We start from the raw sequence: 17,050 nt of genomic DNA, 5'->3' as shown, positions 1-17,050 counted from the left end.
GGCGTGCGAAGCTGAGAAATTAGCTGACAGTATTATAGGACCTCCTTTTACATAACTAACTGCTTTTTTCTTGCTAGTTTTAAAATTCTCTCTCTGTCTTTTTGGCATTTAACTCGATGTGTCCTGGTGGGGGCCTCTTTTGTCTCATCTCATTTCAGATACTCTGTACTTCTTGGATTTGCAGGTCTATTTTTGTCACAAAGTTTTGAAAGTTCTTAGTCATTATTTTCTCAAATAGGTTTTCCATCCCTTGCTCTCTCTTTTCTCCTTCTGGTACCCCTATGATATGAATGTTGGTATGTTTGATGTTATCCTGGAGTTTCCTTACACCATCCTCAGTTTTATTTTTATTACTTTTACTTTTTGCCCTTCTGTTCTGATAGGGTGTTTTCTGCTACCTTATTTTCCAAGTCACTGACTTGAGACTCTGCTTCATTTAATCTGGTGTTGATTCCATCTAATGTATTCTTTGTTGCAGTCACTGTACTCATTTCTGAGTTTTTTCCTGTTTTCTATCTTCTTTTTTATGTTTCTTATTGCCTTTTTGAAGTTCTTACTGAGTTCACTTATTTTTCTCCTGTGTTCATTGAGCAACTTTGTAATCAGTGTTTTGAATTCTGTATCTGGGAAATTACTTACCTCTATTTTTAGTTATTTTTCTGGATTTTTGTTCTGTTCTTTCATTGGGCATACATTTGTCTTCTCATTTTGTTTGACTCCCTGTGTTCGTTTCTCTGGATTAAGTAAAGCACTTACATCGCCCAATCTTAGCAGGGTGGCCTTACATAGTAGGCATTCTGTGGAGTGCTGTGGCACAATCTCCCTGGTCACCTGAGCCTGGTTTTCCAGGGGTGTCTCTAGTGTGGGTTTTGTGTGCCTTCTAGTGTGGGTCTTGATTGCAGTTGGCACGTCACTGGGTGGGATTGCCCCTCAGGCTGTCTGGCTGTGAAGACTAGCCTTTCCAGGGGACGAGCTGCTGTGCAGAGGCTTACTCCATGGAGTGGGATTGGCTTTAACAGGGCTCTGGAGCCTGGTGATCCCACCTTTAACGTGCATCGTTTGTGGGGTATTTGGGTGGTGCTTGCTGGGGTCTAAAGCTGGCCACTGTGTACCTGAGTTGTACAGCTTCTCGAGAGGAACTGCCCCTGAGAGGCAGACCAAAATAAATGGCTGCCTCTTCCCAGCCTGGGGCCACATCATAGCAGCTACAAAGTGATAGGTAGTTGGTTGCTGACTTAGCTGGGCTGGAAGGCACCTGGGAGAGGCTTCACTGCGAACTGTGGCGGGTTACTGCTATTGCCAAGCTTGGGGCCACAGGCAAGCACACCAAAGCCTGCCACTGTTTGTTTGGGGTTTATGGGCCTTTGGGAGACTTTAGGAAATTTTGCAGCATGGCCCAAGGCCAGTGCTTGAGGGGAACAGCTGCTGAAAAAGGTTTGGGCCACTGTATGAGTTATGAGGGACGAGGTCTGTGGGAATAACCAGGTGGAGTGAGTGGCATGAGCCAGGTTCATGAAGAGCTCATGTCCGACACCCGCCCGTGCTTGCTGGCTGTGCCAGGGAAGGTCAGCGAAGCAGCAACGGTGCCTGCCAGTACTGCATTCTGAGAGGAAGAGCCCCAGCCCAGTTTCTGCCCATGTTTCCCCAGCACGTTTTTAGTTACCGATTCTTTGCTGAAGTGACTCTGTGTTCAGGCCCTTTAAGAGGATGCTTGTGTCTACAGCAGCCCTCTGTCTCAGCTGGACAGAATCCCCACTAAGGTTCACAACCAGAAATTGTGGGGACTCCTCTTCCCAGCACTGGTGCTCTGAGCTGGGGAGCCCATTGTGGGGCTGGGACTCCTCACTCCTCACTCACTCTGCAAAGGTGGACTTCCCCCGCTTAGATAAGCCTCTCAATTCTTAATCACCACATGCCAGCGTGGGAACAGCTTGCTCGGTGTCTCCACCCCTTTTAAAGAAGTGACATGGCCCCTTCTATGCGTCCTTAGTTATGGGAGTTTTGTCCCTCTAATCTCCAGGGGGTTCCCAAGGGTGGTTGTTCTATAATTTAGATGTGCTATAATTGGGATGTGGCTGTGGGTGGAGGTGAGCGCAGCATTTACCTGCTTTGCCATCTTGACTGGAAGCCCCAGATCTAAATGTCTGGTGTCTATCATACACCCAGTCTGTGGCGTTCTAGTGTAGCTCCCTGAACGGACAGAGACAGGGGTCCACAGTGAGGTCTGGCTCTTCTGCTCCTAGACATCTCCACCACAGTAACGAAAGCAGATGTCCACAGCAAGATCTGTGTAAGGATCTTTACTCATTATACCCTGAAACTTAAAACAACTCAAACCTGCATCAACAGAGGAAAGATAAACAACTTACACAATAACATGTTTATTTGTCACTTGTAATGAAAGTAGACAGCGAAAGTATGTGGATTTGGGATTACAATTTACATCTTAATAACGTTGTTTTAAAATAAATTTATGAATTATATTGACAAAACTGATAATGACCAGTTCCCACCCCTCCCACTAATCCCAGGTGAAACCCCATGCAAGCGCCCCTTTCCTGACACAGGTGCTCCCCTCAGTGGCATTCAGCTGCAAGCAGTGGGTCAGGGCTGGGGAAGCTGGGCCTTGGTACAGGAGTGGCCTTGGGGGCAGCCCCGCCCCACCCGCTCCGAGTGTCCTGATGAGGGAAGAAAGTTGAGTGACAGTGAAACATGCCCGGGGCCTGGGACCGTGCGCTGCATCACCAGGACGAAGTGCAGACTGGTGTGTGAATCGGGGCTACTCAGGGGTACCGTTAGCTGAGTCCAGAGTTGTTTTTTTAAAATAATAATACTAGCCCTGGCTGGTGTGGCTCAGTGGATTGAGTGTGGTCTGTGGACCAAAGCGTCGCCGGTTCTATTCCCAGTCAGGGCACGTGCCTGGGTTGTGGGCCAGGTCCCCAGTGGGGGCCACGTGAGAGGCAACCACACATTGATGTTTCTCTCCCTCTCTTTCTCCCTCCCTTCCCTTCTGTCTAAAAATAAATAAATAAAATCTTTTTTAAAAAGTGCCCATAAAATCTTTTTAAAAAATTAAAATAAAATAAATAAATAATAATACTGATAAGTGTTTTTCTAGGTGAAAATTTTTATCTTGACAAGTAAGTGAACTACAAAAATTTTTATATGAACAGTAAAATAAAAGTGGGTGAAAATATATAGTTATAAATTATTGTAGAAATAATACAAAGCAGAGTTCGTGTTTTTTAAATGAGAAATGGAAATGTACCCAATTTTATACAGTTTCTCCCCTTTCAGGAAATGAATATAAAGCTGAATACCCAGTTTTGTTTTGTTTTTTGCCGCTGAAAAAGTCACAAACTATAGAAAAAACAGGTAAGGTCCAACCCTGTGAGGAGACTACGGGCAGCACTTGCCGGTGGCTGTCGTCGTTTTTTGTAACTTAGGACGCTCACTCTGCTTTCTCCCGGTGGGCACGCTGACCCTGGTCGCTGGCCAGCCCGACCTGCCGGCCAATCGCTCCCCGCGCGCCGGCGACCTGATCCGGCCTCTCCCCTCGCTTGCAGCACTTGCTTCCTCCCCGTCTTTTCCCCAAACCGCGGATATCTCAAATGCTGCTGTCCTTCCACACGATTAGTTCCCCCTGCTGCGTAACGAACTCCCCCAAATCTGGCACGGCCCAACAACAAGCCTTCGTTGTCTCAAATCTGGGACGGGATCCGCACTCCGGCCCAGGGTCGCAGAGGGCGGTCGTCCAGCCCATCCTGCGTCCCCAGGCTGCTGGGGGCTCTCAGCTCCTTTTTCCTCCACCAGGAGGCCTTGTCTCCTCTTACTGTCGGGGAGTGGTCTCCCGTGCGTGGACAGCCGGAAGCAGGGGGTCTAATCTCGGGCATAAGTCTGACCTGACACCGTCCTGTGCGGGGAGGGGGGAGGGGGGAGAACCTTAGACTGTTTCACAGCAAGTCAGCTCCCAGAAGGTGGTCGCAGGACCAGCGCCCGCGGGGCAGGGGACAGAGACCAAAACCATCACCTCGTAGGGCACGCCCCCCTGGGGAGGGGGAAGAAACAGAGAGAAATAATAAAAAATAACAAAAACCTGGAAGACATATAAATCTTCCTGAGTTTATTTCTTTTCTTATGGGGGAATACGGTAGTGAAAGTAAATAAACAAAAATGCTAACTTTCCAGGTAATACAGTTTGCCTGTCCTGCAATTAAGCAGATCCTAAGACTGGTACATGTGTGTGCGTTCATTCTGCAGAAAGAACGTTCAGTCTGCAGAAACTAAAGGCAACAACAGCATTAAAATGAATATATGAAGCATAATAATTGTGCCAACAGCAGATGGGGGTACTGTCAAGGGCTGGTTTATTTATTCGTTTGCACAGAAGTTCAATGGCTTCCTAATTGTGCATTATTTTTTATCCTGTCTTGTCTTTCTGTTTTAAAAAAACTGTCATTTGAGGCTGTCAGAGCGCTCGAGCACCTCTGACAGATGTGGAGCCTGTCCTGAGGAAGGTTCAGGAAGAGCCCTCAGTCCTCCCACTTCTGAGATGTCAGGATTGCGGCCCCACGCCCCAACCTGGGGTTTGGCGTAGCGGGCACAAGCTGAGTGGCATTCTAATCCCACCTTAAAACCATCTGCAAGCCACAGGTTAATGCCTTGTATCTTGCTCACTTCACACATCTGGAAGAAACTCCTAGATAATAACAAACGTGAAAACAAGAGACAGCACAGGGAAGGCAACGCCCCAAGCTGAGCTGTGCTCTGTTCCTCCCACGGGGCCTCCTCGTCCCATGTCTCTCAGCATCGCCCATTTCTCTGCCTTCTTTGATTCCACTTTGTGTGTGCGTGTGTGGTAAGAGTTTTGTCATGTCTTTTAGAGGCCTCTCCCCAGCGTGACCCAGGGCCTGTCACTAAGGCCCATTCTGTTCCGTCCCACGATCTGGGCCTGAACAGTCCTGAGCAGGCATCATCAGTGGACATCCTGCTGAGCAGAATGATCAGGGATGCTCACAGGGACACAGCATGGAGGGCTGCCTTCAGCCCCTGGTCTGGGTGTTCAGACTGACCTGAAACTACCAGCTCAGCATCCTGAAAAATGGAGGAAACTGTCGAGGCCCACCTGAGGGTCTGCAGGCACATCTCATCAGCAGGTGCCTCTGTAGATGCCTAACACAGGGACCCCTGGAACTGCAGGTGTTTCTACCTGCCGGAACTTCACAGAGAAAGAGACATGCCTCCCTGATGGTGACATCAGCCTTCCACCTCAGTCTTGGGGCTGGCATTTCTTCCTGTATGACTTCATGAAGGATTTGTTTCCCACCAATCAAAAGGGACAGAGCACCCGCAGTGAGTTTGCCCTTTACCTTCACTGGGCCCACCAAGGAATTTCTTTGGGGCCCAGGCTTATGGTCTGTGGGCTGGACAGATGGGTGTGGGCTGGACAGATGGGTGCTCACAGCTGTGTGGCCGTGGGGTCCTGGCCAGTGACAGTGCTGCTCGGGAACCACAGTTGGTTTCCGGAGGAAACGATGGTGCAGCAGAGAGAGAAATGGAAATGATTTCGAGGCCCTTCCTGACCTACCAAGGGCCCACCACCGACCCATCATCTTCCATGATTTGCTCTTAGACATGGAGTCTGCCCAACAGCCAGACACAAACATTGGGCATGTGAAACTCCTGTGAGAAGCACTGAGCTCGGGAGAGGGAAAGGGCCTTGAAAGTTTTTAATCACTTTTACGTTGGCTTTTTCTCCCCCAAATATTTTATTCTATGGTTATTATCTGAAAATATACATGGTTATTCTTGAAATATAAGAAAATTTAGATAATCAAATAGGGTAAAAATCTTTCCAATAAATGCACTTCTCCCCACCTTCAGCATGCTGGTTTATAGCTGTTCATCTTTGCAGCAAAGTAATGGTAAATAGCTACAGAGAGCATTCCCCAGACAAAACCGCTTCCTCCTGTCTTTTACAGTAACAGTACATGACGAAGAACCTCTTCGGATCAGGTTTACTAGGCCACGAGTTTCAGGCTCGGACAGTTCAGGAGAGCCCCTTTGGTGCTGGGAAGAAGCAGGGTCTCTGCAGACTGGACCCGACTATGGTGCACCTGAGCGGTGCGGTCATTCCAGGTCGCCCCACGGAATCTGTCCTCTGTGGTCCTGGACAGCAAGAGAGGAGCTGAGGTCCAGCCCTGGGTTGGTGCTTTGCCTCCCTTGGGGAAAGCAGAAAGCACATGGAGGGCAGCAGGGCCAACAGTCTAAACACTGAGTGAGCCTCAGTGAAACCAATAGCAGGATCCAAATTGTACCATCAACACTTCTCTCTGGTGATTCAATCTCCCAGCTACATAGTTGCTGAAGTATCCTGCCCAGGCTTCCCTGAAGATTCTAGGCCATTTTCAGACACCCATGAACAGGTCTCAACTGGAGTTTTGTGGACAGCCACCAGGCAGGTTTCCCTTTTGCCACTTCTGTGTAGCCTTCCAGGACTGTGGGATGTGGCCGGCTACCTGGGAGCCGGGGGCAAGACTTAACCAGCAGGGGTGGGGGTGGCTTTCACAGACCCTGCTTACTGCATGCAGCTCAGGCTGGGCTCTGAGGAGCAGCAGCTGCCAGGGCTGCTATGGCCCGAGCCCAGTTCTGCTCTTTGAGGACTCAGACTGCCCCAGCCTTGCAGCCAGCTGCGTCTGCACAGAGGCCTCCCTCTGCTGTTTCCCCAGCTGGATCCCAAGCTGACAGACAGATCTGCACCTCTGAGTACCTCACACTGCCTCAGGTCTCCAGTGTGCACTAACCTATTTCTTATGCCCCCACCAAGCGGCTGTTTCCTCCCCCAGGATCCACAGACCTGCCCATGATTCAAGATAAAGGGTAATGTCTCACAAACCAGATCCACCAAGATCCTGCCCCAGGGCTGAGCCTGCCCTTGCTCAGACTGATGCTTCACAGGCCACACAACCCCGCCAGGCCTGGCCTTGCCCCGACATTCAAGACAGGAGAAGAGGAAAGGAAGGGCTGAAGCTATTTATTGTAGAAAGTTAAAGCTGCATTTTCCCCGTATCCCTCATCACTAGGGCGCTGTTTCTAAGGGCAAAGGAGGCGATCGTGATCATGTTACGAGTGGATAAACTGAGGCACAAGACTTTGTCATAGTTCCCAAAGGTGTCAAGGTAAAACAGATCTATTTCCACACTGAACTCTCCTCACTGGGAAGGCAGAGGGACTGTGGTACCCCACCCATCCTGCTGTCTGGGTTGAGTTCCTCCCGCCTTTCATAGAGAATCTGTGAGCACCCCAGCCCCACCTCTGGGGCTGGGCCCCTCCTCCAGCGCCCAGACCAGATGTGACAGGGGCCAAGGCTCAGACAGTGGCCCTGCAGCTGTCCTCACCTCCCCCGCTCTCCATCCCAGGTGGGCACCAAGTGGCTTCTGCGCTGCTTTGTCTCTGGGAGAGAAACACAATACAATTCAACCTCTCTCTCTTCCAGCACAGGTCTTGAGCCTCACCTTGAGCTGCTGTGCACTGAGGGGTTGAACTATAAAAACAACAGTGACCACCTTTGCAGACCTCTCCGTTTGCTGATACAGATAAGCATGCTGACAAACCGCAATAATGCAGTAGGGTAAGAACAATAGTGTTTGGACTTGGAGGAGGACTGATGACCTTGGCCTAGGCCAGGCTCCTGGGCTTCTGCCCCGGGTTTGCCACACTCTGTTTCATGCTGCTTTGACAGAAGCCCCAGGCAAGCAAGCCCAGGATGGGGGCTGCCTGAGCCTTCCTCCCCCTGTGCCCACAGGAACCACTGTTCCTGGCTGCATCCAGTACAGGAAAAGACCTCAGCGAGATGATAAATGAGCAGCCAGCACCTCCAGCAAGTGTTCCGTGACCTGCCACAAGGGAGTAAGTAGCACGTCTGTTGGGGCTTCTTCATCTCCTAGTTGCTCTCATACCCCTTACTTGTGTTGTGCCAGCTGCTGTGTGACTTTGGACAAGCTACTCATCTCCTCTGTGCCTAATGTCCTCATCTGAAAAAGCGGGAGGATAACATCTGCTTCCCAGTGCTATGTGAGAATAAAAAGAGATAGTGCTTTCAAAATACCAGTAGACAGCGTATCAAAATACCAGTCATGGTTACTCACACCACAAATGGCAGCTATTGTTGTCATGGTACTTCTGCTGTTACATTACCATCATCACCACCACACCGACATTACATTACCACCAACGTCATCCTCATCTGCGTCCTCCTCATCCTCATTGTCATCATTGCTACCATTGTCACCATACTCATCATCTTCATCATTATTGAATTAACAATTGCTCTGTAAAGCACAGCAGGTATCACCATCCCCATTTTACAGGTGAAGAAACTGAAAATTCTTTTTTAATTCATACTAAAATTAAGCCTAATGAGGTATATTAGGAAATAATTGACTATACCAATTTAGTCAATACTTATATAAACATTACAAATGGAAGCTGCTTTGATAAATGAGATTGTAACAGAAGTGCATTTAGCAGGCTAACAAACCCAGCTGGGAGGCCGCCCAGCTCCTGCCTCTCAGCATGGTGGGCCCAGGCACAGACTCAGAGGGAAGGCTCTGGAGGAAGTCGGAACTGTGCCCTGTGTCTGTCAGAACAGGCTGTGCGACCCTGAATGCTTCTCTCCTCACCTCTGTGTCAGCCCACACAGCTTAATAAATGGATGATGCTTACCTTTGCTTATCCTGGGCAGTTTGATGTTTACAAAAACCCTTCATACCCACGATTTATCTGATCCTTATAACAAAAGAAGATGCCCCAGCTAATGTGGGTCAGTGGATTAAGCCCCGGCCTGCAAATCAAAGGGTTGCCAGTTTGATTCCAAGTCCAGAGCCCATGCCTGGGTTGCAGGCCATGTCCCCAGTACGGGGCGTACCAGAGGCAACCACACAGTGATGTTTCTCTCCCTCTCTTCCTCCCTCCCTTCCCTTCTCTAAAAATAAGTAAATAAAATCTTTAAAACAAGAAGAAAAAGTCCCTCCTGTCGGGTCCCCCTAATACTTAACCAGCATTGTCTACATTGTAAAGCACTTTGATCTCTACTCTCCTGGTGGATCCTCAATGTCCCTGTGCAGCACGTCCATGAGCACGCGGGGCCCGTCCACAGTCACAGTTTTGATAACATAGGTACATCTGTCACTCAATCCGTGGGCGCATGGGGGTGACTTATCACAGGAAGTTTAGAGTGGGACATGTCAGAGGTGCTTAAGGATTCGCCCTGTGTCCTGTCAGTGTGCATTCTGGTACTGCAGGGCACCACCCCTCCCTTTGCAAGCCCCTTTCTTCTTTATTGTCGGGTGTGTCGTCTCCGTCTAATTTTACATCTTCCGCTGGGAGAGGAAAACAGCAACACCATTATATTCACACTGCCGTGGCTCTTCAGCTCCTGCTCGTGTGGAAATAACACAGCTCACCTTGCCCTGTAGTTCCTGATACCACTCATCTAATTCTGGTTTTATCATCACTCATGATGCCACATCACCCCTCGCACCACTGAGGAGCATTAGCTTACCGTGACTCTCCCGAAAGTAGCTGTGTTTCACTCACAATGACCACAAATGAAAGTTTACTCAGAGAATTGCAGGATGAGAATGACGATTTAGTTTCTCGTTATGTTACTTTACCGTTCAAAATCTTACAGCATACATGGAGAATAACACGTCTGTCTCTTGAATTCTTTGAGCCTTATTTAGGGAGTTGCCAGCTGTGCTAGACCAAATTGATTTAATTGATATATTTAGAGAATTTTACACCAAAGCAGTGGAATATACATTTTTGTCAATTGCATATGGGACATTTTCTAAGATAAACCACACAATAGGCCACAAAACAAGTCTCAATACATTTAAGACTAAAATAGCATCAAGCATGATCTCCAATAAAAATAGTGTAAAACTAAAAATCAATTACATGAAAAAACACAAAATCATGAATAATATGTTACTAAACAATGAATGGGTTAATAATGAGATCAAGTAAAAAAAAACAAGCAAGCAAAATATAACCAGAGACATTGAAATTAAGAAAAAACTGACAGTAACCAGAGGGGAGGTAGGAGGGGATAATGGGGGTGAAAGTGGGAAGGGTTTTCAGGAACAACTATAAAGGACACACGGACAAAACCAAAGGAGGGTAGGATCAAGGGTGGGACGTGGGGATGGCTGGGGTGGGGAGGAGTAGAGGGGGGAAATGGAGACAACTGTACTTGAACAACAATAAAAAATAGTTTTAAAAAAAGAACTCAAAAGACACCTTGAGATATATGAAGATGAAAATACAACCACCTAAAATCTATGGGACACAGCAAAAGCAGTCCTGAGAGGGAAAGTCACAGCAATAGAGGCCTACCTCAAGAAATAAAAAACTGCAAGATAACAATCTAAGCATCCATCTGAAAAAACTAGAAAAAAAACAAAAAGCAAGTCCAATGTGAGTAGAAAACAGGGAATAACAATGATTACAGTGGGGAAAAAAAACAAAATAGAATCCACAGGAACAATACAGAAGATCAATAAAACCAAGAGTTCGTTGCTGGAAAAGATTAAGATTGATAAACCTGTAACAAGAATCAAGTAACAAAGAGGGAGGGCCTAAATAAATAAAATCGGAGATGAAAGAGAAGAAGCAACACCTGACACCACAGAAATACAAAGGATTTGAAGAAAACATTACACACAATTACATGTCAACAAATTAGGCAATCTGGAAGAAATGGGCAAATGCCTACCAACATACAATTTTCCAAGACTGAAAAAAGAAGAAACAAAAATCTGAACAGACCAATTACAACTAATGAAATTGAAGCAGTAATCAAAAAATTTCCAAGAAGCAAGAGTCATGGACCAAATGGCTTCACAGGTGAATTTTACCAAACATTAAAAGAAGAATTAACATCTGTCCTTCTCAAACTATTCTTAACATTTCAAACGAAAGGAAGACTCCTGAGTTCGTTTTACGAAGCTGAAATTATCCTGGTTTTAAAATAAGACAAAGACATTACACAGAGAGGATATCATAAGCCAGTATTCCTATGAACGTAATTACAAAAATTCTTCACAATAGTAGCAAATTGAATTTAGCAATACATTGAAAAGATCATACACCATGATCACACACTCTTTATTCCTGGGTGTGTGATCATTCCTGGTTCAGTGTTTACGAATCAAGTAACACGTTATACCACATAGACAAAAAATGAATAAAAAGTATAAGATCACATTAATAGATGTAGAAAAAGCTTTTGACAAAATTCAGTACTGATGTGTGATAAAAACTCTCAGCAAAGTGGGAATAGAGGGAACATACCTCAACATAGAAAAGGCCACATATGACAAATCCACAACTAACATCATATTCAATTGGGAAAAACTAAAAACATTTTTCTTAAGATCAGAAACACAATAGTGTTGTCCAGTTTGATCACTCTTATTCAAAATAGAATTGGAAGTCCTAGCACAGCAATCAGGCAAGAATATATAAAAGGCATCCAACTTGGAAAGGAAGAAGTACAACTGTCATTATTTGCAAAGGACATGATACTGTACATAGAGAAACCAAAAAATTCCAGCAAATAACTACTAGAGCTGATAAATGACTTTAGAAAAGTAACAGGATACAAAATAAATGTTCATAAATTGGTTACATTTTTATACACTAATAATGAACTATTAACAGAGAAACTAATAAAAACATCTCATTTATAATCGCATCAAAAAATAAAATGAAATACCTAGGAATAAATTTAACCTATGAGGTAAAAAGACCTATACTTGGAAAATTCTGAGACATTGAAAAAATAATTAACAAGATACAAATGAATGAAAGTATACATATAGCGAGTTCATGCATAGGAAGAATTAACATTGTGAACATGTCCATACTACCCAAAGTAACCTATGGATTCAACTCAATCCTTATCAAAATACCAATGGTGTTTTTCACAGAACTAGAACAAATAATCCCGAATTTTATATGGGACCATAAAAGACCCAAATAGCCACAGCAATTTTGAGAAAGACGAAGTTGGAAGTATTACACTATCTGATATCAAACTATACTACAAGGCTATATTAATCAATACAGCATAGTACTAGCATAAAATCAGATACATAAATCAATGGAATAGAACAGAGATCCCAGCAATAAACCCATGCCTGTATGGTCAATTTATATATTGAACATAATAAAGGAGGCAAGAACATATAATGTGGTACAGACTGTATTTAGTAAATGGTGTTGGGAAAAATGGAGAGATACATGCAAAAAATGAAACTAGACTGCCTTCTAATACCATATACAAGAACAAACTTAAAATAAAGACTTAAAGGAGTCAAAACCATAAAATTTCTAGAAGAAAACAAGGTAATAAGCTTTTTGACATTGCTCTTAGAAATGTTTTTCTGATATATCTTTTTTTGGTAAGGGAAACAAAAGAAAAAAAATGGAACTACATCATAACAGAAAGTTTTTGCACAGCAAACAATCAACAAAATAAAAAAACAACCTAATGAATGGGAGAAGATATTCACCAATGAGACATGTGATAATGGGTTAGTAACCAAAATTTATAAAGAACACATATACACTAACACCAAAAATCCCCAATCATATTAAAAAACAGGAAAAGGACCTGAATAGACACCTCTCCAAAGAGGACATACAGACAGCAAAGAGACATATTAAAAGGTGCTTAATATCACTAATCACCAGAGAAACTGCAAATTAAAATCACCTTACCCTTATCAGAATAGCTATAATCAATAAATCAACAAACAAGTGTTGACAAGAATGTGGAGAAAAGAAAATGCTTGTGCACTGTTGGTGGAACTGCAAATTGGTGTGGTCACTATGGAAGACAGTATGGAGGTTCTTGAAAAAAATTAAAAGTAAAACCACTCTGTAACCCAAAAATTTTATCTGTGGGTACTTTTTTCAAACAAATCCAACATACTAAATTGAAAAGATATGTGCACCCCATGTTCATAGCAGCATTATTCACAATAGCCAAGATACAGGAGAAACACAAATGACCATCCATAGACAACCGATGAAGAAATGGTACATGTATGCAATGGAATATTACCCTGCCATGAAAAATGTAATCTTACAATGTGTGACAGCGTGGATGGACCTGGAGGGTATTTTGCTAAGTGAAACAAGTCAGTCAGAGAAAGACAAATGCCATATGATTTCACTTCTATGACAAATCTGAAGAATAAAATTAATGAACAAACAAAACAGAAACAGACTCATAGCTTGAGAGAACAAACTGATGGTCGTCAGATGGGTGGGGGTTGGAGGGCTACGTGAAAAGGTGAAGGGATTAAAAAGGACAGAGTTGCACTCACAAAATACTCACAGGATGCAAAGTACATCACAGGAAATATGATCGATAATATTTTAATAACTCTGTATGGTGCCAAGTGGGTACTAGAAATATCAGGGGGAACTCTTTATAAAGTATATGACTATCTAAACACTATGTCACACACCTGAAAGTAATACAAAATAACAGTGAATATCCAAACATTTTAAAAAGGAGGGAAATATTTGTCTTAACTTTTTACTAAAAAACCAAGCATAGTGTGAAAAGGTTTTATATAAAAAATATACGGCTGGCCCTGGCCAGGTGGCTCAGTTGGTTGGAGCATGTCCAATACACCAAAAGGATGCGGGTTCAGTCCCAAGTTGGAGTGCGTATGGGAGGCAACCAATGGGACTCTCTCTCTCTCTCTCTCTCTCTCTCTCTCTCTCTCTCTCCCGCCCCCGCCCTCTCTCTCGCTGCCCCCATCCTCTCTTTCTAAAATCAATAAACACATCCTCAGGTGAAAATTTTTTTTAAATGTACAGCTGTGAGTTTTTCTTAAAAGAGATTTTAATGTGTTATTTTCTTCTTCCTGAAAAGCATTTTAAAAATTGCTCTTCCACTTGTTTTATATAGGGACCACTTGAATTTATCACAGTTAAATTTTTTATTCCCAAAACTCCTGGCCTCAATGATCACAGCATTTACTTTTCCAAGAGCCTATTCCCACTAAAGAAATGTTGTCTTTGCCAGGAGAATTGGATGAACCCCTTAAGCTCGTCATCCTTTCGAAGTGGAGCTATCAGTTCCCAGCCCCTTCCAATCTGCCAGCAGTGTTTGGCATTATTAGAAAAGAGTACTCCCCAGTCACAAGATATTTTAAAACTATTTTTATGCACCTCTAACAATTATGCTTTTTCCTATCACAGAAAATCTTAACTTGAGCATTGAATTGTCCATCTGTTAACTGAGAGCTACATGATGAGAGCTTTAAAATGTACCCATGAGGTGATAAAGCCTTTTTGTGCTTCTATTTATCTTCTCTAATAGCTTTCTCTTCTCTTTGTCTTCATTGTTCTTTCAACAGCTGAAAGGAGTTCTTAATAGCCTGTCACGTTAGGGAGCAGTTGGGGCCATTCATCTATTGTGAGCAGTAAGAAATAACCTTCAAATAGAATAAGTCAGAAAGAGGTATTTAAGTGAAAAATAAAATGTTTTGCAGATGAAGGAAGAAAGAGTGTCTGTTCCATTTTCTCCAAAAGAAACATAAAACTCAGATGTCTGCACATCACCGTGTTCCTCTAGCCCAGGGCCTGGCTCCCGTAGTCTGTAACAGGAATTCAATTCGCTGATGGTGTGCAGGTGGAACCGAGAACAGAGGACCTGCATCTTTCAAGGCAGCATGGCTCACACTTGGTTTTGTTGCTACCTTTGTGGGGGGGGTTTGTTCTGCAACTGACTTAGAATATATGATTTAACTCCTGTCCCCCCAATTCCACATTATTTGCACTATCATTTATTCTAAACAGGATGATAAAATCATGGATTTATGAAAGTAAATCTTGTGTCTAAAAGAGATGATGGTCAGTTGGTGGCCTTACCTCCAGGCCAGGGTCGCAAGCCTCCAACCCTCTCTTGCCACACCCCTGGATGACAGCATCTGGCCACAGCAGCCCACTGTCTCTCCTGGAATTATCAAGCATTTTCTCAACAAACATTCCAGAAAACCATGACCAATTGATCAACATTAGTGCTTCCACCAATTAAACTAATGCAGTATTGCTGTGTAAGAAACTACTCCCAAATGCAGTTGGAGAAAGCAGGGCTTCTGAATGACAAGGTAACTGGTGAAAACAAACTTAAATATCTCTGGAAATGGTCCCAAGGGCTTATAGCAAATGGAACAACTGCACTCAAGAAAATTATAAATCTCTGTAAAGACAGTGAGAGCCTGTGGCATTTGATCCACAGTCTTCATTATGTCGTGGGAACTCTACTCCGAGCCTGTGCAGACAAGAAGATGGGGGTTCTCCCTGTCCTCAGCCCCGAGTCTAGGGCTATAATTTCATGTTTCTAGAAGGTCAAGCTCCCAGAGTTTCTTATACCCCATCCTGTGTTGCAGAAGCTCTATCCCAGGCAGGTGTCAGGGACAGGGCTGGGTCCCCTTCCTCCACTCAGCCCCCATTCACAGGATAGAGACTCTATGAAAAGCATGGCAGGCTGAGGATCCTGGGGTCCCAACTGCCCCTACTCAAGCTCATTCATAAGATGGAGATTCCAGATATAAGCAAAACGGAAAGAAGGCAGAAGTTTAATAGAGAGAACCAGGAGAAGACAGGTGAGGAGATTGCTCCTGGGATCACAGCCAGCCTGGGGGCAGTGACAATGTGTACACACTACACTACACCCACCCAGCAGCAATCAGCACAGAGCTGCACAATCTCCCAAGCTGCACACACCCGTCAACACAACAGCAGCGACCCAGCACAAGGGGCTTCATACAACGCCTGACCAAACATGGATGTAACAGGAAGCCAGACTGAAAAATAACATCACCCCAGGCAGTCTGGAAGACAGTGTGCATGTCCAAGACTGTGCCTGTCCGAAGGAATCGAGGAGGAAGCCTCCAAGCTACCAGTCTCTAGATAAATGTGGGACCAAAACTGTAAACTCTCTGTACTGTGACAGACACCCCCCCCAAACATCAAACATTAAAGGATAAAAGTATAACTGGTCAAGGGTACTTAAACATACGATTTAGCCAGTAAGTGGCTTATCTGACCCAGGGGAGATCCTAGGAATCTGGGTTAGAAGATTAAAGCAAGGGGGGAGTTGGAGAAGGGAGCAAGGTTGTGCCATGCAGGAAATACTGGCTTCTCAGAATTAGTTCAGCCAAGTCACTACGTAAAGAAGCCAACATCAAAGCAAAGAACATACCCTGAGAGGATGGGGAGAATCAGTATTCAGAATTCCTGTGATGTATTATCTAAAAAAATGTCCAATTTTGAAAAATAATAAGAGATGTGTAAAAAGTGAAAATAATTTATGCACAGGGAAAAAAGCAAGCAATAGAAATTGCCTTTGAAGGGTCCAATTTATGAACTTAGAAGAAAGAGGCTTCTTTATTGCAGCATTACTAGTAATAACAAAGATATAAAAGCAAGCTAGGCACCCATCAATAAGTGAATAGATAAAGAAGGTGTGATATATATGTATATATATAATGAAATATTATTCAGCAATAAAAAAGAATAAACTCTTGCCATTGTGACAACATGGGTGAACCAAAAGTGTATTATGCTAAGTATGTAAGCCAAAGAAAAATACCATATGATTTTGCTTATATGTGAATTTAAAAAATAGGAAGAGGAAACAGATAAACAAAACAAAACAGATACAGACCCATAGTTATAAAGAACAAGCTGACAATTGCCAACAGGGAAAGAGTGATGGAATGGAAATATTTTTTAATTAAAAAAATGGCAAAACATAAAAATAGAAAATAAGAAAAGAAAGAGGGACACTGGCATTCTGAACTCATACTAGCTTTATGAGCTGAAGCAAGTTCCCCAACATAAGGCTCAGTGTCCTCTCTTCTGAAGTGTTACTAATACAGTTATCATCAAATACTGATGATAATACAATATTGATGGTTGTACTGTATACATAATCGATATGATATGTAAGTGCTGCTGA

Source organism: Desmodus rotundus, chromosome 7 (genome assembly GCF_022682495.2).
Source record: "Desmodus rotundus isolate HL8 chromosome 7, HLdesRot8A.1, whole genome shotgun sequence".
NCBI classification, from domain to species: Eukaryota; Metazoa; Chordata; class Mammalia; order Chiroptera; family Phyllostomidae; genus Desmodus; species Desmodus rotundus.
This window is presented reverse-complemented; position numbering follows the sequence as displayed.